Here is a 13,839-nt window from a genome sequence, read left to right on the forward strand (position 1 = left end):
CATATCCATGATGAGGCCTTCCCAAGCCCTCAGATACTAAGCGGTCTGCCAGACGATCCAGATGAGTGGCCCATCCCGGACCCAATCTACACCATATGAAGAATAAAGAAAGAAAGAAAAAAAAAATAATAAATATAAAAAAAAAAAAAAATAATAAATAAATAAATAAATAAATAAAAAAAAAAAAAAAAAAAAAAAAAAAAAAAAAAAAAAAATATATATATAAATAAAACACCTACAAAAAAATATAAAACCAAAAAACCATTTGTCGTGGCGTCAGAAGTGTAACTACCCTGATGTTTCTAAGATTAGCCTCCTTCAGCCAACTCCATCGGCTCTAGTGCTTTAGGACACCAACAAGGTCACAAACACTAGCCCCCCCAGCCAATGTACTGACAACCCAACATAACACATACGCAAACAAACAACACATACAAAAATGTCAACCCATGGTGGACAGGCCACCGAACTTTCAAACCTCCTCTCTCTCTACACCCGCATCCTCTTCCTGAATTTCATCTCCCCATCCCTCTACCTCCCCCATCCTTTCCATTCCCTATGGACATCAAAGCAAAGCATCACTTTCTTGGACCTCTGCTGGAACATACTTAAAGATGGGATTGTCCACTACAAAGTTACACACCTGGGGTTTGTCCATGATGATCAGGTTGGACGGTTGCAGATCTTCTGCCAAGTCATTGCCCAGGAGAAGTTGCACTCCAGACATGGGAAAAGGCTTTTCCCTGATGGCGACTTGGACTTCTCCGGTCACGAAAGGACAATCCAGGTGGACTCTGGCAAGTGGATACGGAGTGGTAGCAGTGAGGTCAGTGATTAGGATGGTTTCCCCGGTGTAGGCGATATTGGGCACAGCTGATTTCAATATTATTGATTGAAGAGCCGCTGTGTTCCTCAAGATCTTCAATTTGAAACGCCCCTCCGAATCTGTACTGTTGGCAGAGACAGTTCCAGGAAACAGGTGTTTGCTGAAGAGAGAAAGATCATTAACAGGAACACCAACATTCATCACAGGCTTACTGGACTTAGGAGGAGTCCGTTTGGGTTTAGGAGTTTCATTGCCTTTGTATTGAGCTTTTCCACATTTATCCATGGTATGTCCATAGAGTTTGCAATACTTATAATATAATTGAAAGCTCGCTTGATCGGTACTCGCTTTATCATAACTATACCAAGACTTCTTACTGAAAGGTGGATCTGGTGTTAGCTGATGGATGTAGGTGTCAGCCGGCTTCGCACATTTGATGTAGTCGATTTCTTCTTTTTCTGCTAAATATAAACGGATGGAAGGGGGAACACGTTTAAAGAATTCTTCAACTAGAATGAGGTTGACGAGTTCTGAAAATGTAGGGACATGTGGTGCTTCCAGCCATTTCATGAAATATATTTTCTTAGTATTGGCAAATTCTAAAAAGGTGGTGGTACTTGCCTTTAGATAATCACAGAATTTTCGTCTGTAGCTTTCGGTGGAGAGAAGGTAGGCGTCCAAAACTGCTTGCTTCAGGGTCTGGTAGTCATTCTCAGATGCTAAGGTACTGAGAGTAACCGCAGCTCTATCTGCGAGAAGCACTCTGAGAAGGGTAGACCATTGATCTGCAGGCCAGCTTAGTTTTTTAGCTAGGGTCTCAAAAGTGGTGAAAAATACATCGATCTCTGTCTCAACGAATGGTGGCATTAACTTACTTGCATGGGAGACATTGAAATTTACGGGAAGACTAGCTGTAGCTTGTCGGTGCTGAGTGTGGTGTGTAGTTTCCAACGCGAGTTCTTGTCGACGATATTCGAGAGCACTATCAGCTTGCCATTTACCGTACTCCCGTTGTATCTCCAGGTCACGTTTTCTTGCTTCAAGCTGCTCCCTCTCCCTCTCACGGAGTAAGGCAGCCTCTTGTTCCCTTTCTTCTTTCCTTAGGGCAGCCTCTTCTTTCTTTATTTGGAGAGCTTCTTTTTGTTGTTGTTGGAGGGCTTCTTTTTGTTGTTCCCACTCGATCTTTGCAAGTTCGAGCTTTTGCTTCATAGCTGCCAGAGCATGTTTATCTGTAATATAATAGTTTTCGTGAGCTTCAGAATCTATCTTTCCTTCATCTAAGAGGTAATCCAAGATAAGATTATGGAAATCATTTTTGTTTGCTCCATGGGGAAAATCTAGGTGATACTCGTGTGCAAGAGTTTGTAATTCGGTCCTCTTGGCATGACTTAAGTTCCCTACTTCACTTGCTGGGTCGTTACGAAATGCTTGGAGACGAAACACGTTGAAAAATAGCAAATAAATGTACAACGAATATACTGGTGATAATGTAAGTGTCAGTAACAGGATGACTTGGTAACTGGTAACTATCCTGTGGAATTTTAATCGTTAACAATTAACATTAATTTAATATGGTAAATGATTAGTCAACCAAAAGCGCAGGAAATCTTGTACCCGGTGCTCAATGTAAGAGAATAAGGGCAAGAAAATCCTACTAAATAAATGAAACCGATAGTTTCTAAAACAAATGAAACATTTAATTGTTTCAAAAGTGAATAAGGTAGTCCAAGAATGTAGGGATACCTTGCCGGGTCTCTATAGGACAGAAGCAAGGGTTTTCCTACTAAATGAAATATGATACTTACAGAATTAGCGATCTTTGTGCTCTGAAAAAAGAAAGCTAATTCCCTACCTAAGTAAATATCATCATCTCTGACCGACGTGTAGGGGTGCGAGTGTCAACTGGTGACGAGAACTGCTGTTGAGGTCCCAACTCGACAGCGTAGTCCGTGCTAGAGGAACTATGGCCCTCTGTATCCTCCTGTGGTCGGATTGCAGAAGATAGGGCGCTTTGACCCGAAGACAAAACAAAGTACCAGGGTACCAAAATGATGATCTGCCGGAATGTGAGAAATATCCTTGGGACAAAAAAGGTGGAATACACGAGTAATAACACTGTGGGATGGATGACCAATTAAGAGAATGACTGAGGCCTCCAGTCACCACGTAATCCACAGTTATCCAACAGACACAATATGTTACCCTCGGAAAGCACAAAATACACAGCACCATATAAATATTAAAAATAATGGAAATATTGAAAACCAACTGTTTCAAAGCCAAGTACACCTACCACAAATTGATGTTCTAGTACTAGTACCTGAGTGAAACTCCTGGACAGGCCCCCATAAAAAAGTAACTAGAAAGTGTAGAAGTATAGGTGTTCAGCAGTCCTCCTAATCGCTGGTGTCAATCACATTTTAGATAAAAAAGATCGACTGCTTGGCTGTTGTCTGTGGTAAAGTAAGGGAAGACATGCATAACACATAGTATGAACAATGAAACTTTAATTAACCTTAAAAATTATGAACAAAGAGAATCCCTTGGCCATGTACAGTGCAAACAAACAAGTCAAAAAATATAACATAAAAATTAACAACAAGGGTGACGTTACTCTACAAATAAAATAAAGATAAAATAATGAATAAACAGGTGCTGAGAATATAGCGCTAGCTGAGAACCTCCACCAATAAACAGAGCGTATATCAGTTGGTCGTTCACAGCTTGATAGCACAAGGATATTATAACTTCAATGACTGGTTCAGGCCCAGACATCGACTTGGTAGAGGGCGCTGAGGTGCAGGTGTGCAGTCGGCGGGTCACCAATCAGAAGCAGGCAGGCTGGAATGGTAGTTTGCTGGTTGACGACGGTGGCGAGCCAGCATGGAGGGAGTGAGGAGTGGGGGGAGTTTAGGATACGTTTGCCTCCTGATCAAAACGTTTTGTGCTACTGATAGACGTATCTTGAAGGTAGCATCTTAGTGTTGTATATATATATATAAGTAACTTTACGTAGGGAAGAGCAGGCTCAATCTCTCTTGAAAGAGATTACCGTCACAATATATATATATAAATAGTGTGGGAAGATATACATAGGAGGTGCCTCGTATGACGCAATAGGCCTCGTACATATCCGTGTATCCTTAAGTTTTATCCTCTCACATACAAGTTGTGTACCTGTGTTCAGGAATTATATTTTTTGTTGACTTTTTCTTATTTAGCTTGGTGCAACAGTTGGACAAGTCGTCTTTTGTACATACCATCCCCAGCAACTACAGGTATTTTTACTTTAGATTACAACTTTTTACCTGGATCCACTTTAAATGACACATAAGCTTACTTAGAATTACTTACTGTTACTTGGGATACACTAAAAGGCTATTTGACAGTCAATGGTGAATGAATGATATAAGTTAAAAAAAAAATTAACGTAAAATAAAAAAACATAAAAAATAAACATGTCAGGAATTATCTTTTGGAAAAAAATTATTACTGAAAAGGCTAAGTCTGTTTCTACTTATCAAGGTGAAAATATGAATTTCTCTTGAGTTACCAATTGATTAATGTAGCAGAGTAGCCAACTGACAGCTCATAGAGATCATTTTACTGGGAAGCTTAATTAATTGCATAAACGCTCATATATAATTGACGCATTCCAGTGAATTTTTGACATAATGTTATGCCTGGTCTTGTCACTTTACAAAATTACATAATTAGGCCTGGGTTTAACTATTTTATGAATAGCGTTGGGTGGTGAGATAGGGGAAGTTGCGGGGTGTGGCGGTGAGAGGGGGTGTTGGGTGGTGTGGTGGTGAAAGGGGGATACTGGGTGGTGTGGTGGTGAGAGGAGGATACTGGGTGGTGTGGTGGTGAGAGGGGGTGTTGGGTGGTGTGGTTATGAGAGGGGTGTGTTATGAGGTGTGGTTGTGAGAGGGGGTGTTGGGTGGTGTGGTGTTGAGAGAGGGTGTTGGGTGGTGAGAGGGGGGGGGGGTGTTGGGTGGTGTGAAGGTGAGAGGGGAAGTTGGGTGGTGTGAAGGTGAGAGGGGAAGTTGGGTGGTGTGGCGGTGAGAGGGAGTGTTGGGTGATGTGGTGTTGTTACGGCCCTACTGGGACGCAACCGGGTTCTTCTCTGATGGTATTAGACTTTGGGTATCCGGCCCTAAGTTAGTAGAGGCTTTCAAGGGGTGAGCCCCATAATGCAAGTTAAAGCAACAAGGAAGGTACATTAAATATACAAAATTAGCACTTTCCTCCATATATAATTTCCACCACCATATAAAATATAAAGCTTAGACGGATGTATTACTACACTATATGTACAATGATGTCTCCCTCTCTGAAGACGCTGGATAATTGGCGACGCTCACTCTGGGTAGCCTTTCTTGGTTTCCTTTTCCGTTGCCCACGATGAATCCACGATGAATCCACGATGAATCTACCCTGCCCAAAGGCCAGCCAAATCACAATCCCACTGGGTGCCTCGTCGGGATGGCCTACAACCACAGTCCAGCCTGTAGCTAGCAGGTACCAATCAGCATCGCTGTTAGGCCACTCCACGACTAATTCTAGGGTTGCAAGCCCTAGGCAGGAGCCTCGTGTGACTCACTGGTCACTCCTCATTCGGCACCACAGTGGGTAGTCTCTTCCATCAGCCAGCCCCGGATACGGCGATTCCCGTCACTGCCACTCATCAGGCAGGCAATTACACTCTCAGCAGAGTTCGTCCGGGGGTGGCTCACAGCTTCTTCAAAGCAGACTGGTGAAGAGACCTTGGCTGCCTTGGGTAGACTGATCCATCGTCCAACACAGCAGTCCTAGGTTGACTCTGAAACCAGACACGTCATCAGTGCTGGGACACTACCTGGGACCACTAGGAAACATCACTTACTAGCTTAGACACAAACGTCCACCTCTTCGCTCCATAGATGGCGTTCACTGTCTAAGCACCACCTCGCCAGAGGTCAGCAGCGGCTACTTCGCGAGCCGACTAGGACAGGAATCCAGCGCCTGTTGCCGGCATATCCTGTCACCACTAGATGGCGTTGTCCATGTTGTGGGGTTTTCGGAAGCGGATTCACAGATGGCGTGGACTTTACGGCTTCGTGCTCGGGCGAGGGAGTTTGGTTCGTGACAGGTGTTGAGAGGGGGTGTTGGGTGGTGTGGTGGAGAGAGGGGGTGTTGGGTGGTGCGATTGAGAGAGGGGGGATATTTGGTGGTGTGGTGGTGAGAGGGGGGTGTTAGGTGGTGAGGTGGTGAGAGGAGGTGTTTGGTGGTTAGGTGGTGAGAGGGGGTGTTGGGTGCTGTGTTGGGAGGGAAGGTGTTGGGTGGTGTGGTGGTGAGAGGGGGTGTTGGGTGCTGTGGAGTTTAGAGGGGAAGGTGTTGGGTGGTGTGGTGGTGGTGCGAGGAGGGGTTGGGTGGTGTGGTGATAAGAAGGTGTTGGGTTGTGTGGTGGTGATAAGGTTGGTGTTGGGTGGATTGGTGGTAAGACGAGGGGGGGGGGTGTGTTGGGTGGTGTAGTGGTGATAAGGGGGTGTTGGGTGGTGTGGTATTGAGAGGGGGGTGTTGGGTGGTGTGGTGTTGAGAGGGGGTGTTGGGTGGTGTGGTGTTGAGAGGGGGGTGTTGGGTGGTGTGGTGGTGAGAGGGGGTGTTGGGAGGTGTGGTGTTGAGAGGGGGTGTTGGCTGATGTTGTGAGAGTGGCTGTTAGGTGGTGTGGTAGTGAGAGGGGGTGTTGGGTGGTGTGGTGGTAAGAGGGGGTGTTGGTTGGTGTGGTGTGAGAGGGGGTGTTGGGTGGTGTGGTGTTGAGTGGGGGTGTTGTGTGGTGTGGTGTTGAGTGGGGGTGTTGCGTGGTGTGGTGGTGAGAGGGGTTGTTAGGTGGTGTGGTGGTGAGAGGGGGTGTTGGGTGGTGTGGTGGTGAGAGGGGGTATTGGGTGGTGTGGTGTTGAGAGGGGGGGTGTTGGGTAGTGTGGTGGTGAGAGAGGGTGTTGGCTGGTGTGGTGTTGAGAGGGGGTGTTGCGTGGTGGGGTGGTGAGAGGGGGTGTTAGGTGGTGTGGAGGTGAGAGGGGGTGTTGTGTGGTGTGATGGTGAGAGGGGGTGTTGGGTGGAGTGGGGGTGAGAGGGGATTTTGGGTGGTGTGGGGGTGAGAGGGGGTGATGGGTGGTGGGGTGTTGAGAGGGGGTGTTGCGTGGTGTGGTGATGAGAGGGGGTGTTGCGTGGTGTGGTGTTGAGATGGGGGGGTGTTGGGTGGTGTGGTGAGGAGAGGGAGTGTTAGGTGGTGTGGTGGTAAGAGAGGGTGTTGGGTGGTGTGGTGTTGAGAGGGGGAGTCGGGAGGTGTGGTGTTGAGAGGGGGTGTTGGGTGGTGTGGTTGTGAGAGGGGGTGTTGGGAGACGTGGTTTTGGGATGGGGTGTTGGGTGGTGTGGTGGTTAGAGGGGATTGTTGGGTGGTGTGGTGGTTAGAGGGGGTGTTGAGTAGTGTGGTGGTGAGAGGGGGTGTTGTGTGGTGTGGTGGTGAAAGGGGGTTGTTTTGTGGTGTGGTGTTGAGTGGGGGTGTTGTGTGGTGTGGTGTTGAGTGGGGGTGTTGCGTGGTGTGGTGGTGAAAGGGGTTGTTAGGTGGTGTGGTGGTGAGAGGGGGTGTTGGGTGGTGTGGTGGTGAGAGGGGGTATTGGGTGGTGTGTTGTTGAGAGGGGGTGTTGGGTGGTGTGATGGTGAGAGTGGGTGTTGGGTGGTGTGGTGGTGAGAGGGGGGTGGTGGTTGGTGTGATGGTGAGAGGGGGTGTTGGGTGGTGTGGTGGTGGGAGGGGGTGTTGGATGGTGTGTTGTTAAGAGGGGGTGTTGGGTGGTGTGGTGGTGAGAGGGGTGTGTTGGGTGGTGTGGTGGTGAGAGGGGGTGTTAGGTGGTGTGGTAATGAGAGGAGTTCTTGGCTGGTATGGTGGTGAGAGTGGGTGTTAGGTGGTGTAGTGTTGAGAGGCGGTGTTGGGTTGTGTGGTGGTGAGAGGGGGTGTTGGGTGGTGTGGTGGTGAGAGAGGGTGTTGGGTGGTGTGGTGGTGAGAGGGGGTGTTGGGTGGTGTGGTGGTAAGAGGGGGTGTTGGGTGGTGTGGTGTTGAGAGGGGGTGTTGCGTGGTGTGGTGCAAGAGGGGTTGTTAGGTGGTGTGGTGGTGAGAGGGGGTGTTGGGTGGTGTGGTGGTGAGAGGGGGTATTGGGTCGTGTGGTGTTGAGAGGGGGGTGTTGGGTGGTGTGGTGGTGAGAGAGGGTGTTGGCTGGTGTGGTGTTGAGAGGGGGTGTTGCGTGGTGGGGTGGTGAGAGGGGGTGTTAGGTGGTGTGGAGGTGAGAGGGGCTGTTGTGTGGTGTGATGGTGAGAGGGGGTGTTGGGTGGAGTGGAGGTTAGAGGGGGTGTTGGGTGGTGTGGGGTTGAGAGGGGGTGATGGGTGGTGGGGTGTTGAGAGGGGGTGTTGAGTTGAGTGGTGGAGAGAGAGGTGTTGGGTGGTGTGTTGTAAGAGGGGGTGTTGGGTGGTGTGGTGGAGAGGGGGTGTTGGGTGGTGTGGAGTTGAGATGGGGGGGGTGTTGGGTGGTGTGGTGAGGAAAGGGAGTGTTAGGATGTGTGGTGGTGAGAGGGGGTGTTGGGTGGTGTGGAGTTGAGATGGGGGGGGGTGTTGGGTGGTGTGTTGCAAGAGGGGGTGTTGGGTGGTGTGGTGGAGATTGGGTGTTGGGTGGTGTGGTGTTGAGAGGTGGTGTTGGGTGGTGTGGTGTTGAGAAGGGGTGTTGGGTGGTGTGGTGTTGAGAGGGGAGTGTTGGACGGTGTGGTGGTGAGAGGGGGTGTTAGGTGGTGTTGTGGTGAGGGGGGGTGTTGGGAGGTGTGGTGTTGGGTGGTGTGGTGTTGAGAGGGGGTGTTGGGTGGTGTGGTGTTGAGAGGGGAGTGTTGGATGGTGCGGCGGTGAGAGGGGGTGTTGGGTTGTTTAGTGTTGAAAGGGGGTGTTGGGTGGTGTGGTGGTGAAGGGGGGATGTTAGGTGGTGTTGTGGTGAGAGGGGGTGTTAAGTGGTGTGGTGTTGAGAGGGGGGTGTTAAGTGGTGTGGTGTTGAGAAGGTGTGTTGGGTGGTGTGGTGGTGATAGAGGGTGTTGGGTGGTGTGGTGGTGAGAGGGGGTGTTGGGTGGTGTGGTGGTAAGAGGGGGTGTTGGGTGGCGTGGTGGTGAGAGGGGGTGTAAGGTGGTGTGGTGCGAGAGAGGGTGTTGGGAGGTGTTGTGGTGAGAAGGGGTGTTTGGTGGTGTTGTGGTGAGAGGGGTGTTGGGTGGTGTTGTGGTGAGAGGGGGAGTTAGGTGGTGTGGTAATGAGAGGAGTTCTTGGTTGGTATGGTGGTGAGAGTGGGTGTTAGGTGGTGTAGTGTTGAGAAGCGGTATTGGGTGGTGTAGTGGTGAGAGGGGGTGTTGGGTGGTGTGATGGTGAGAGGCGGTGTTGGGTGGTGTGGTGGTAAGAGAGGGTGTTGGGTGGTATGGTGTGAGAGGGGGTGTTGGGTGGTGTGGTGGTGAGAGGGGGTGTTAGGTGGTGTGGTGGTGAGAGGGGGTGTTGGGTGTTGTGGTGGTGAGAGGGGGTGTTGGGTGGTGTGGTGGTGAGAGCGGGTGTTAGGTGGTGTGGTGGTGAGAGGGGGTGTTGGGTGCTGTGGTGTTAAGACGGGGTGTTGCGTGGTGTGGTGGAGAGGGGGGTGTTGGGTGGTATGGTGATGAGAGGGGAGTGTTGGGCGGTGTGGTGGTGAGAGGGGGTGTTGGGAGGTGTGGTGTTTAGAGGGGGTGGTGGTTGTTGTGGTGGCGAGAGAGGGTGTTGGGTGGTGTGGTGGTGGAAGGGGGTGTTGAATGGTGTGGTGTTGAGAGGGTTGTTTGGTGGTGTGGTGGTGAGAGTGGGTGTTAGGTCGTGTGGTGGTGAGTGGGGGTGTTGGGTTGTGTGTTGTTGAGAGGGGGGTGTTGGGAGGTGTGGTGTTTAGAGGGGGTGATGGTTGGTGTGGTGGTGAGAGAGGGTGTTGGGTGGTGTGGTGGTGAGAGGGGGGGTGGTGGTTGGTGTGGTGGTAAGAGGGGGAGTTGGGTTGTGTGGTGTGAGAGGGGGTGTTGGGTGGTGTGGTGTTGAGAGGGGTGTGTTGGGTGGTGTGGTGTTGAGAGGGGTGTTGGGTGGTGTGGTGGTGAGAGAGGGTGTTGGGTGGTGTGGTGGTGAGAGAGGGTGTTGGGTGGTGTGTGGTGGTTAGAGGGAGTGTTGGGTGGTGTGGTGGTGAGAGGCGGTGTTGCTTGGTGTGGTGGTGAGAGCAGGTGTTAGGTGGTGTGGTGGTGAGATGGGGTGTTGAGTGGTGTGGTGGTGAGAGGGGGTGTTGGGTGGTGTGGTGGTGAGAGAGGGTGTTGGGTGGTATGGTGTTGAGAGGGGGTGTTGCGTGGTGTGGTGTTGAGAGGAGGTGTTGGGTGGTGTGGAGTTGAGAGGGGGGGTGTTGGGTGGTGTGGTGGAGAGAGGGAGTGTTCGGTGGTGTGGTAGGGAGATAGGGTGTTGTGTGGTGAGAGGGGGTGTTGGGAGGTGTGGTGTTTAGAGGGGGTGGTGGTTGGTGTGGTGGTGAGAGGGGGTGTTGGGAGGTGTTGTGGTGAGAGGGGGGTGTTGGGAGGTGGTGTGGTGGTGAGAGGGGGTTTGGGTGGTGTGGTGGCGAGAAGGGGTGTTGGGTGGTCTGGTGGTGAGAAGGGGTGTTAGGTGGTGTTGTGGTGAGAGGGGGTGTTAGGTGGTGTTGTGGTGAGAGGGGGTGTTAGGGGGTGAGGTGGTGAGAGGGGGTGTTAGGTGGTGTGGTAATGAGAGAGGTTCTTGGCTGGTATGGTGGTGAGAGGGGGTGTCAGGTGGTGTAATGTTGATAGGCGGTGTTGGGTGGTGTGGTGGTGAGAGGTGGTGTTGGGTGGTGTGGTGGTAAGAGGGGGTGTTGGGTGGTGTGGTGTGAGAGGGGGTGTTGGGTGGTGTGGTGCTGAGAGGGGGTGTTGGGTGGTGTGGTGTTGAGAGGGGGGTGTTGTGTGGTGTGCTGGTGAGAGAGGGTGTTGGTTGGTGTGGTGTTGAGAGAGGGTGTTGCGTAGTGTGGTGGAGAGGGGGGTGTTGGGTGGTATGGTGATGAGAGGGGAGTGTTGGGCGGTGTGGTGTTGAGAAGGGGTGTTGGGTTGTGTGGTGTTGAGAGGGGGGTGTTGGGTAGTGTGGTGTTAATAGGGGAGTGTTGGACGGTGTTGTGGTGAGAGTGGTTCTTGGCTGGTGTGGTGGTGAGAGGGGGGTGTTGGGAGGTGTTGTGATGAGAGGGGGTGATGGGTGGTGTGCTGTGGAGAGGGGGTGTTGGGAGGTAGTGTGGTGGTGAAAGTGGTTCTTGGCTGGTGTGGTGGTGAGAGGGGGTGTTGGGAGGTGTGGTGGTGAGAGGGGTGTTGGATGGTGTGGTGTTGAGAGGGTAGTTTGGTGGTGTGGTGGTGAGAGGGGGTGTTAGGTGGTGTGGTGGTGAGAGGGGGGTGTTGGGTGGTGTGGTGGTGAGAGGGGGTGTTGGGTTGTGTGGTGTTGAGAGGGGGGTGTTGGGTGGTGTTGTGGTGAGAGGGGGTGTTGGGAGGAGTGGTGTTTAGAGGGGGTGGTGGTTGGTGTGGTGGTGAGAGGGGGTGTTGGGTGGTGTGGTGGTGAGAGGGGGGGTGGTGGTTGGTGTGATGATGAGAGGGGGTGTTGGGTGGTGTGGTGGTGAGAGGGGGTGTAGGGTGATGTGGTGTTGAGAGAGGGTGTTGCGTGAAGGGGTGGTGGGAACGGGTGTTAGGTGGTTTGGTGGTGGGAGGGGTTCTTGGGTGTTGTTGTGGTGAGAGGAGGTGTTGGGTGGTGTGGTGGGGAGAGGGGGTGTTAGGTGGTGTTTTGGTGAGAGGGTGTGTTGGGAGGTGGTGTGGTGGTGAGAGGGGGTGTTGGGTGGTGTGGTGGTGAGAGGGGGTGTTGGGAGGTGGTGTGGTGGTGAGAGGGGGTGTTGGGAGGTGGTGTGGTGGTGAGAGGGGATGTTAGGTGGTGTTTTGGTGGTGAAAGGGGGTGATGGGTGGAGTGCTGTGGAGAGGGGGGTGTTGGGTGGTGTGGTGGTGAGAGGGGGTGATGGTTGGTGTGATGATGAGAGGGGGTGTTGGGTGGTGTGGTGGTGAGAGGGGGTGTTGGGTGGTGTGGTGGTCAGAAGGGGTGTTGGGTGGTGTGGTGGTGAGAGGGGGTGTTGGGTGTTGTTATGGTGAGAGAGGGTGTTGGGTGGTGTGGTATTGTGAGGGGGGGTGTTAGGCGGTGTTGTGGTGAGAGGGGGTGTTGGGTGGTGTAATGTTCAGAGGTGGATGTTGGATGGTGTGGTGTTGAGAAGGGGTGTTAAGTGGTGTGGTGTTGAGAAGGGGTGTTGGGAGGTGAGGTGGTGAGAGGGGGTGTTAGATGGTGTTGTGGTGAGAGGGGGTGTTAGGTGGTGTTGTGGTGAGAGTGGTTCTTGGCTGGTGTGGTGGTGAGAGGGGGTGTTCGGGAGGTGTGGTGTTTAGAGGGGGTGGTGGTTGGTGTTGTGGTGAGAGGGGGTGTTAGGTGGTGTTGGGGTGAGAGGGGGTGTTAGGTGGTGTGGTGGTGAGAGGGGTTCTTGGGTGGTGTGGTGGTGAGAGGAGGTGTTGGGTGGTGTGGTGTGAGAGGGGGTGTTGGGTGGTGTGGTGTTGAGAGGGGTGTTGCGTGGTGTGGTGGTGAGAGGGGGTGTTAGGTTGTGTGGTGGTGGGAGGGGGTGTTGGGTGGTGTGGTGTTGAGAGAGGGTGTTGGATGGTGTGGTTGTGAGAGAGGGTGTTGGGTGGTGTGGTGGTGAGAGCGGGTGTTGTATGGAGTGGTGTTGAGAAGGGGTGTTGGGTGGTGTGGTGGTGAGAGGGGGTGTTGGGAGGTGGTGTGGTGGTGAGAGGGGTTCTTGGGTGGTGTGGTGGTGAGAGGAGGTGTTGGGTGGTGTGGTGTTGAGAAGAGGTGTTGGGTGGTGTGGTATTGTGAGGGGTGGTGTTAGGTGGTGTTGTGGTGAGAAGGGGTGTTAGGAGGTGTTGTGGTGAGAGGGGGTGTTAGGAGGTGTTGTGGTGAGAGGGGGTGTTAGGAGGTGTTGTGGTGAGAGGGGGTGTTAGGAGGTGTTGTGGTGAGAGGGGGTGTTAGGAGGTGTTGTGGTGAGAGGGGGTGTTAGGAGGTGTTGTGGTGAGAGGGGGTGTTAGGAGGTGTTGTGGTGAGGGAGGATGTTAGGAGGTGTTGTGGTGAGAGGGGGTGTTAGGAGGTGTTGTGGTGAGGGAGGATGTTAGGTGGTGTTGTGGTGAGAGGGGTGTGTTGGATGGTGTTGTGGTGAGAAGGTGTGTTGGTTTGTTTGGTGGTGAAAGGGGGTGTTAGGTGGTGTGGTGGTGAGAGACGGTGTTGGGTGGAGTGATGGTGAGATCGGGTGTGGGGTGGTGTGGTAGTTAGAGGGGGTGTTGGGTGGTGTGGTGTTGAGAGAAGGGTTTTGGACGGTGTGGTGGTGAGAGGTGTTGTGTGGTGTGGTGGTGAGAAGGGGTGTTGAGGTGGTGAGAGGGGGGTGTTGAGTGGTGTGGTGGTGAGAGGGGGGTGTTGGGTGGTGTTGTGGTGAGAAGGGGTGTTGGTTTGTTTGGTGGTGAAAGGGGGTGTTAGGTGGTGTGGTGGTGAGAGGGAGGTGTTGGGGGTGTGGTGATGACAGGGGTGTTAAGTGGTGTGGTGGTGAAAGGTTTTGTTGGGTGGTATGAAAGTGAGAGGGGGTTTTGGGTAGTGTGGTGGTGAGAGGGCGTGTTGGGAGGTGTGGTACTCACCTAGTTGTACTCACCTAATTGTGCTGGCGAGGGTTGAGCTCTGGCTCTTTGGTACTGCCTCTCAACTATCAATCAACTGATGTACAGATTCCTGAGCCTAATGGCCTCTATCATATGTACATTTGAAACTGTGTATGAAGTCAGCCTCCGCCACATCACTGCCTAATGCATTCCACCAGTTAACTACTCTGACATTAAAAATGTTCTTTGTTACATCC

Source organism: Procambarus clarkii, chromosome 2 (genome assembly GCF_040958095.1).
Source record: "Procambarus clarkii isolate CNS0578487 chromosome 2, FALCON_Pclarkii_2.0, whole genome shotgun sequence".
NCBI lineage: Eukaryota > Metazoa > Arthropoda > Malacostraca > Decapoda > Cambaridae > Procambarus > Procambarus clarkii.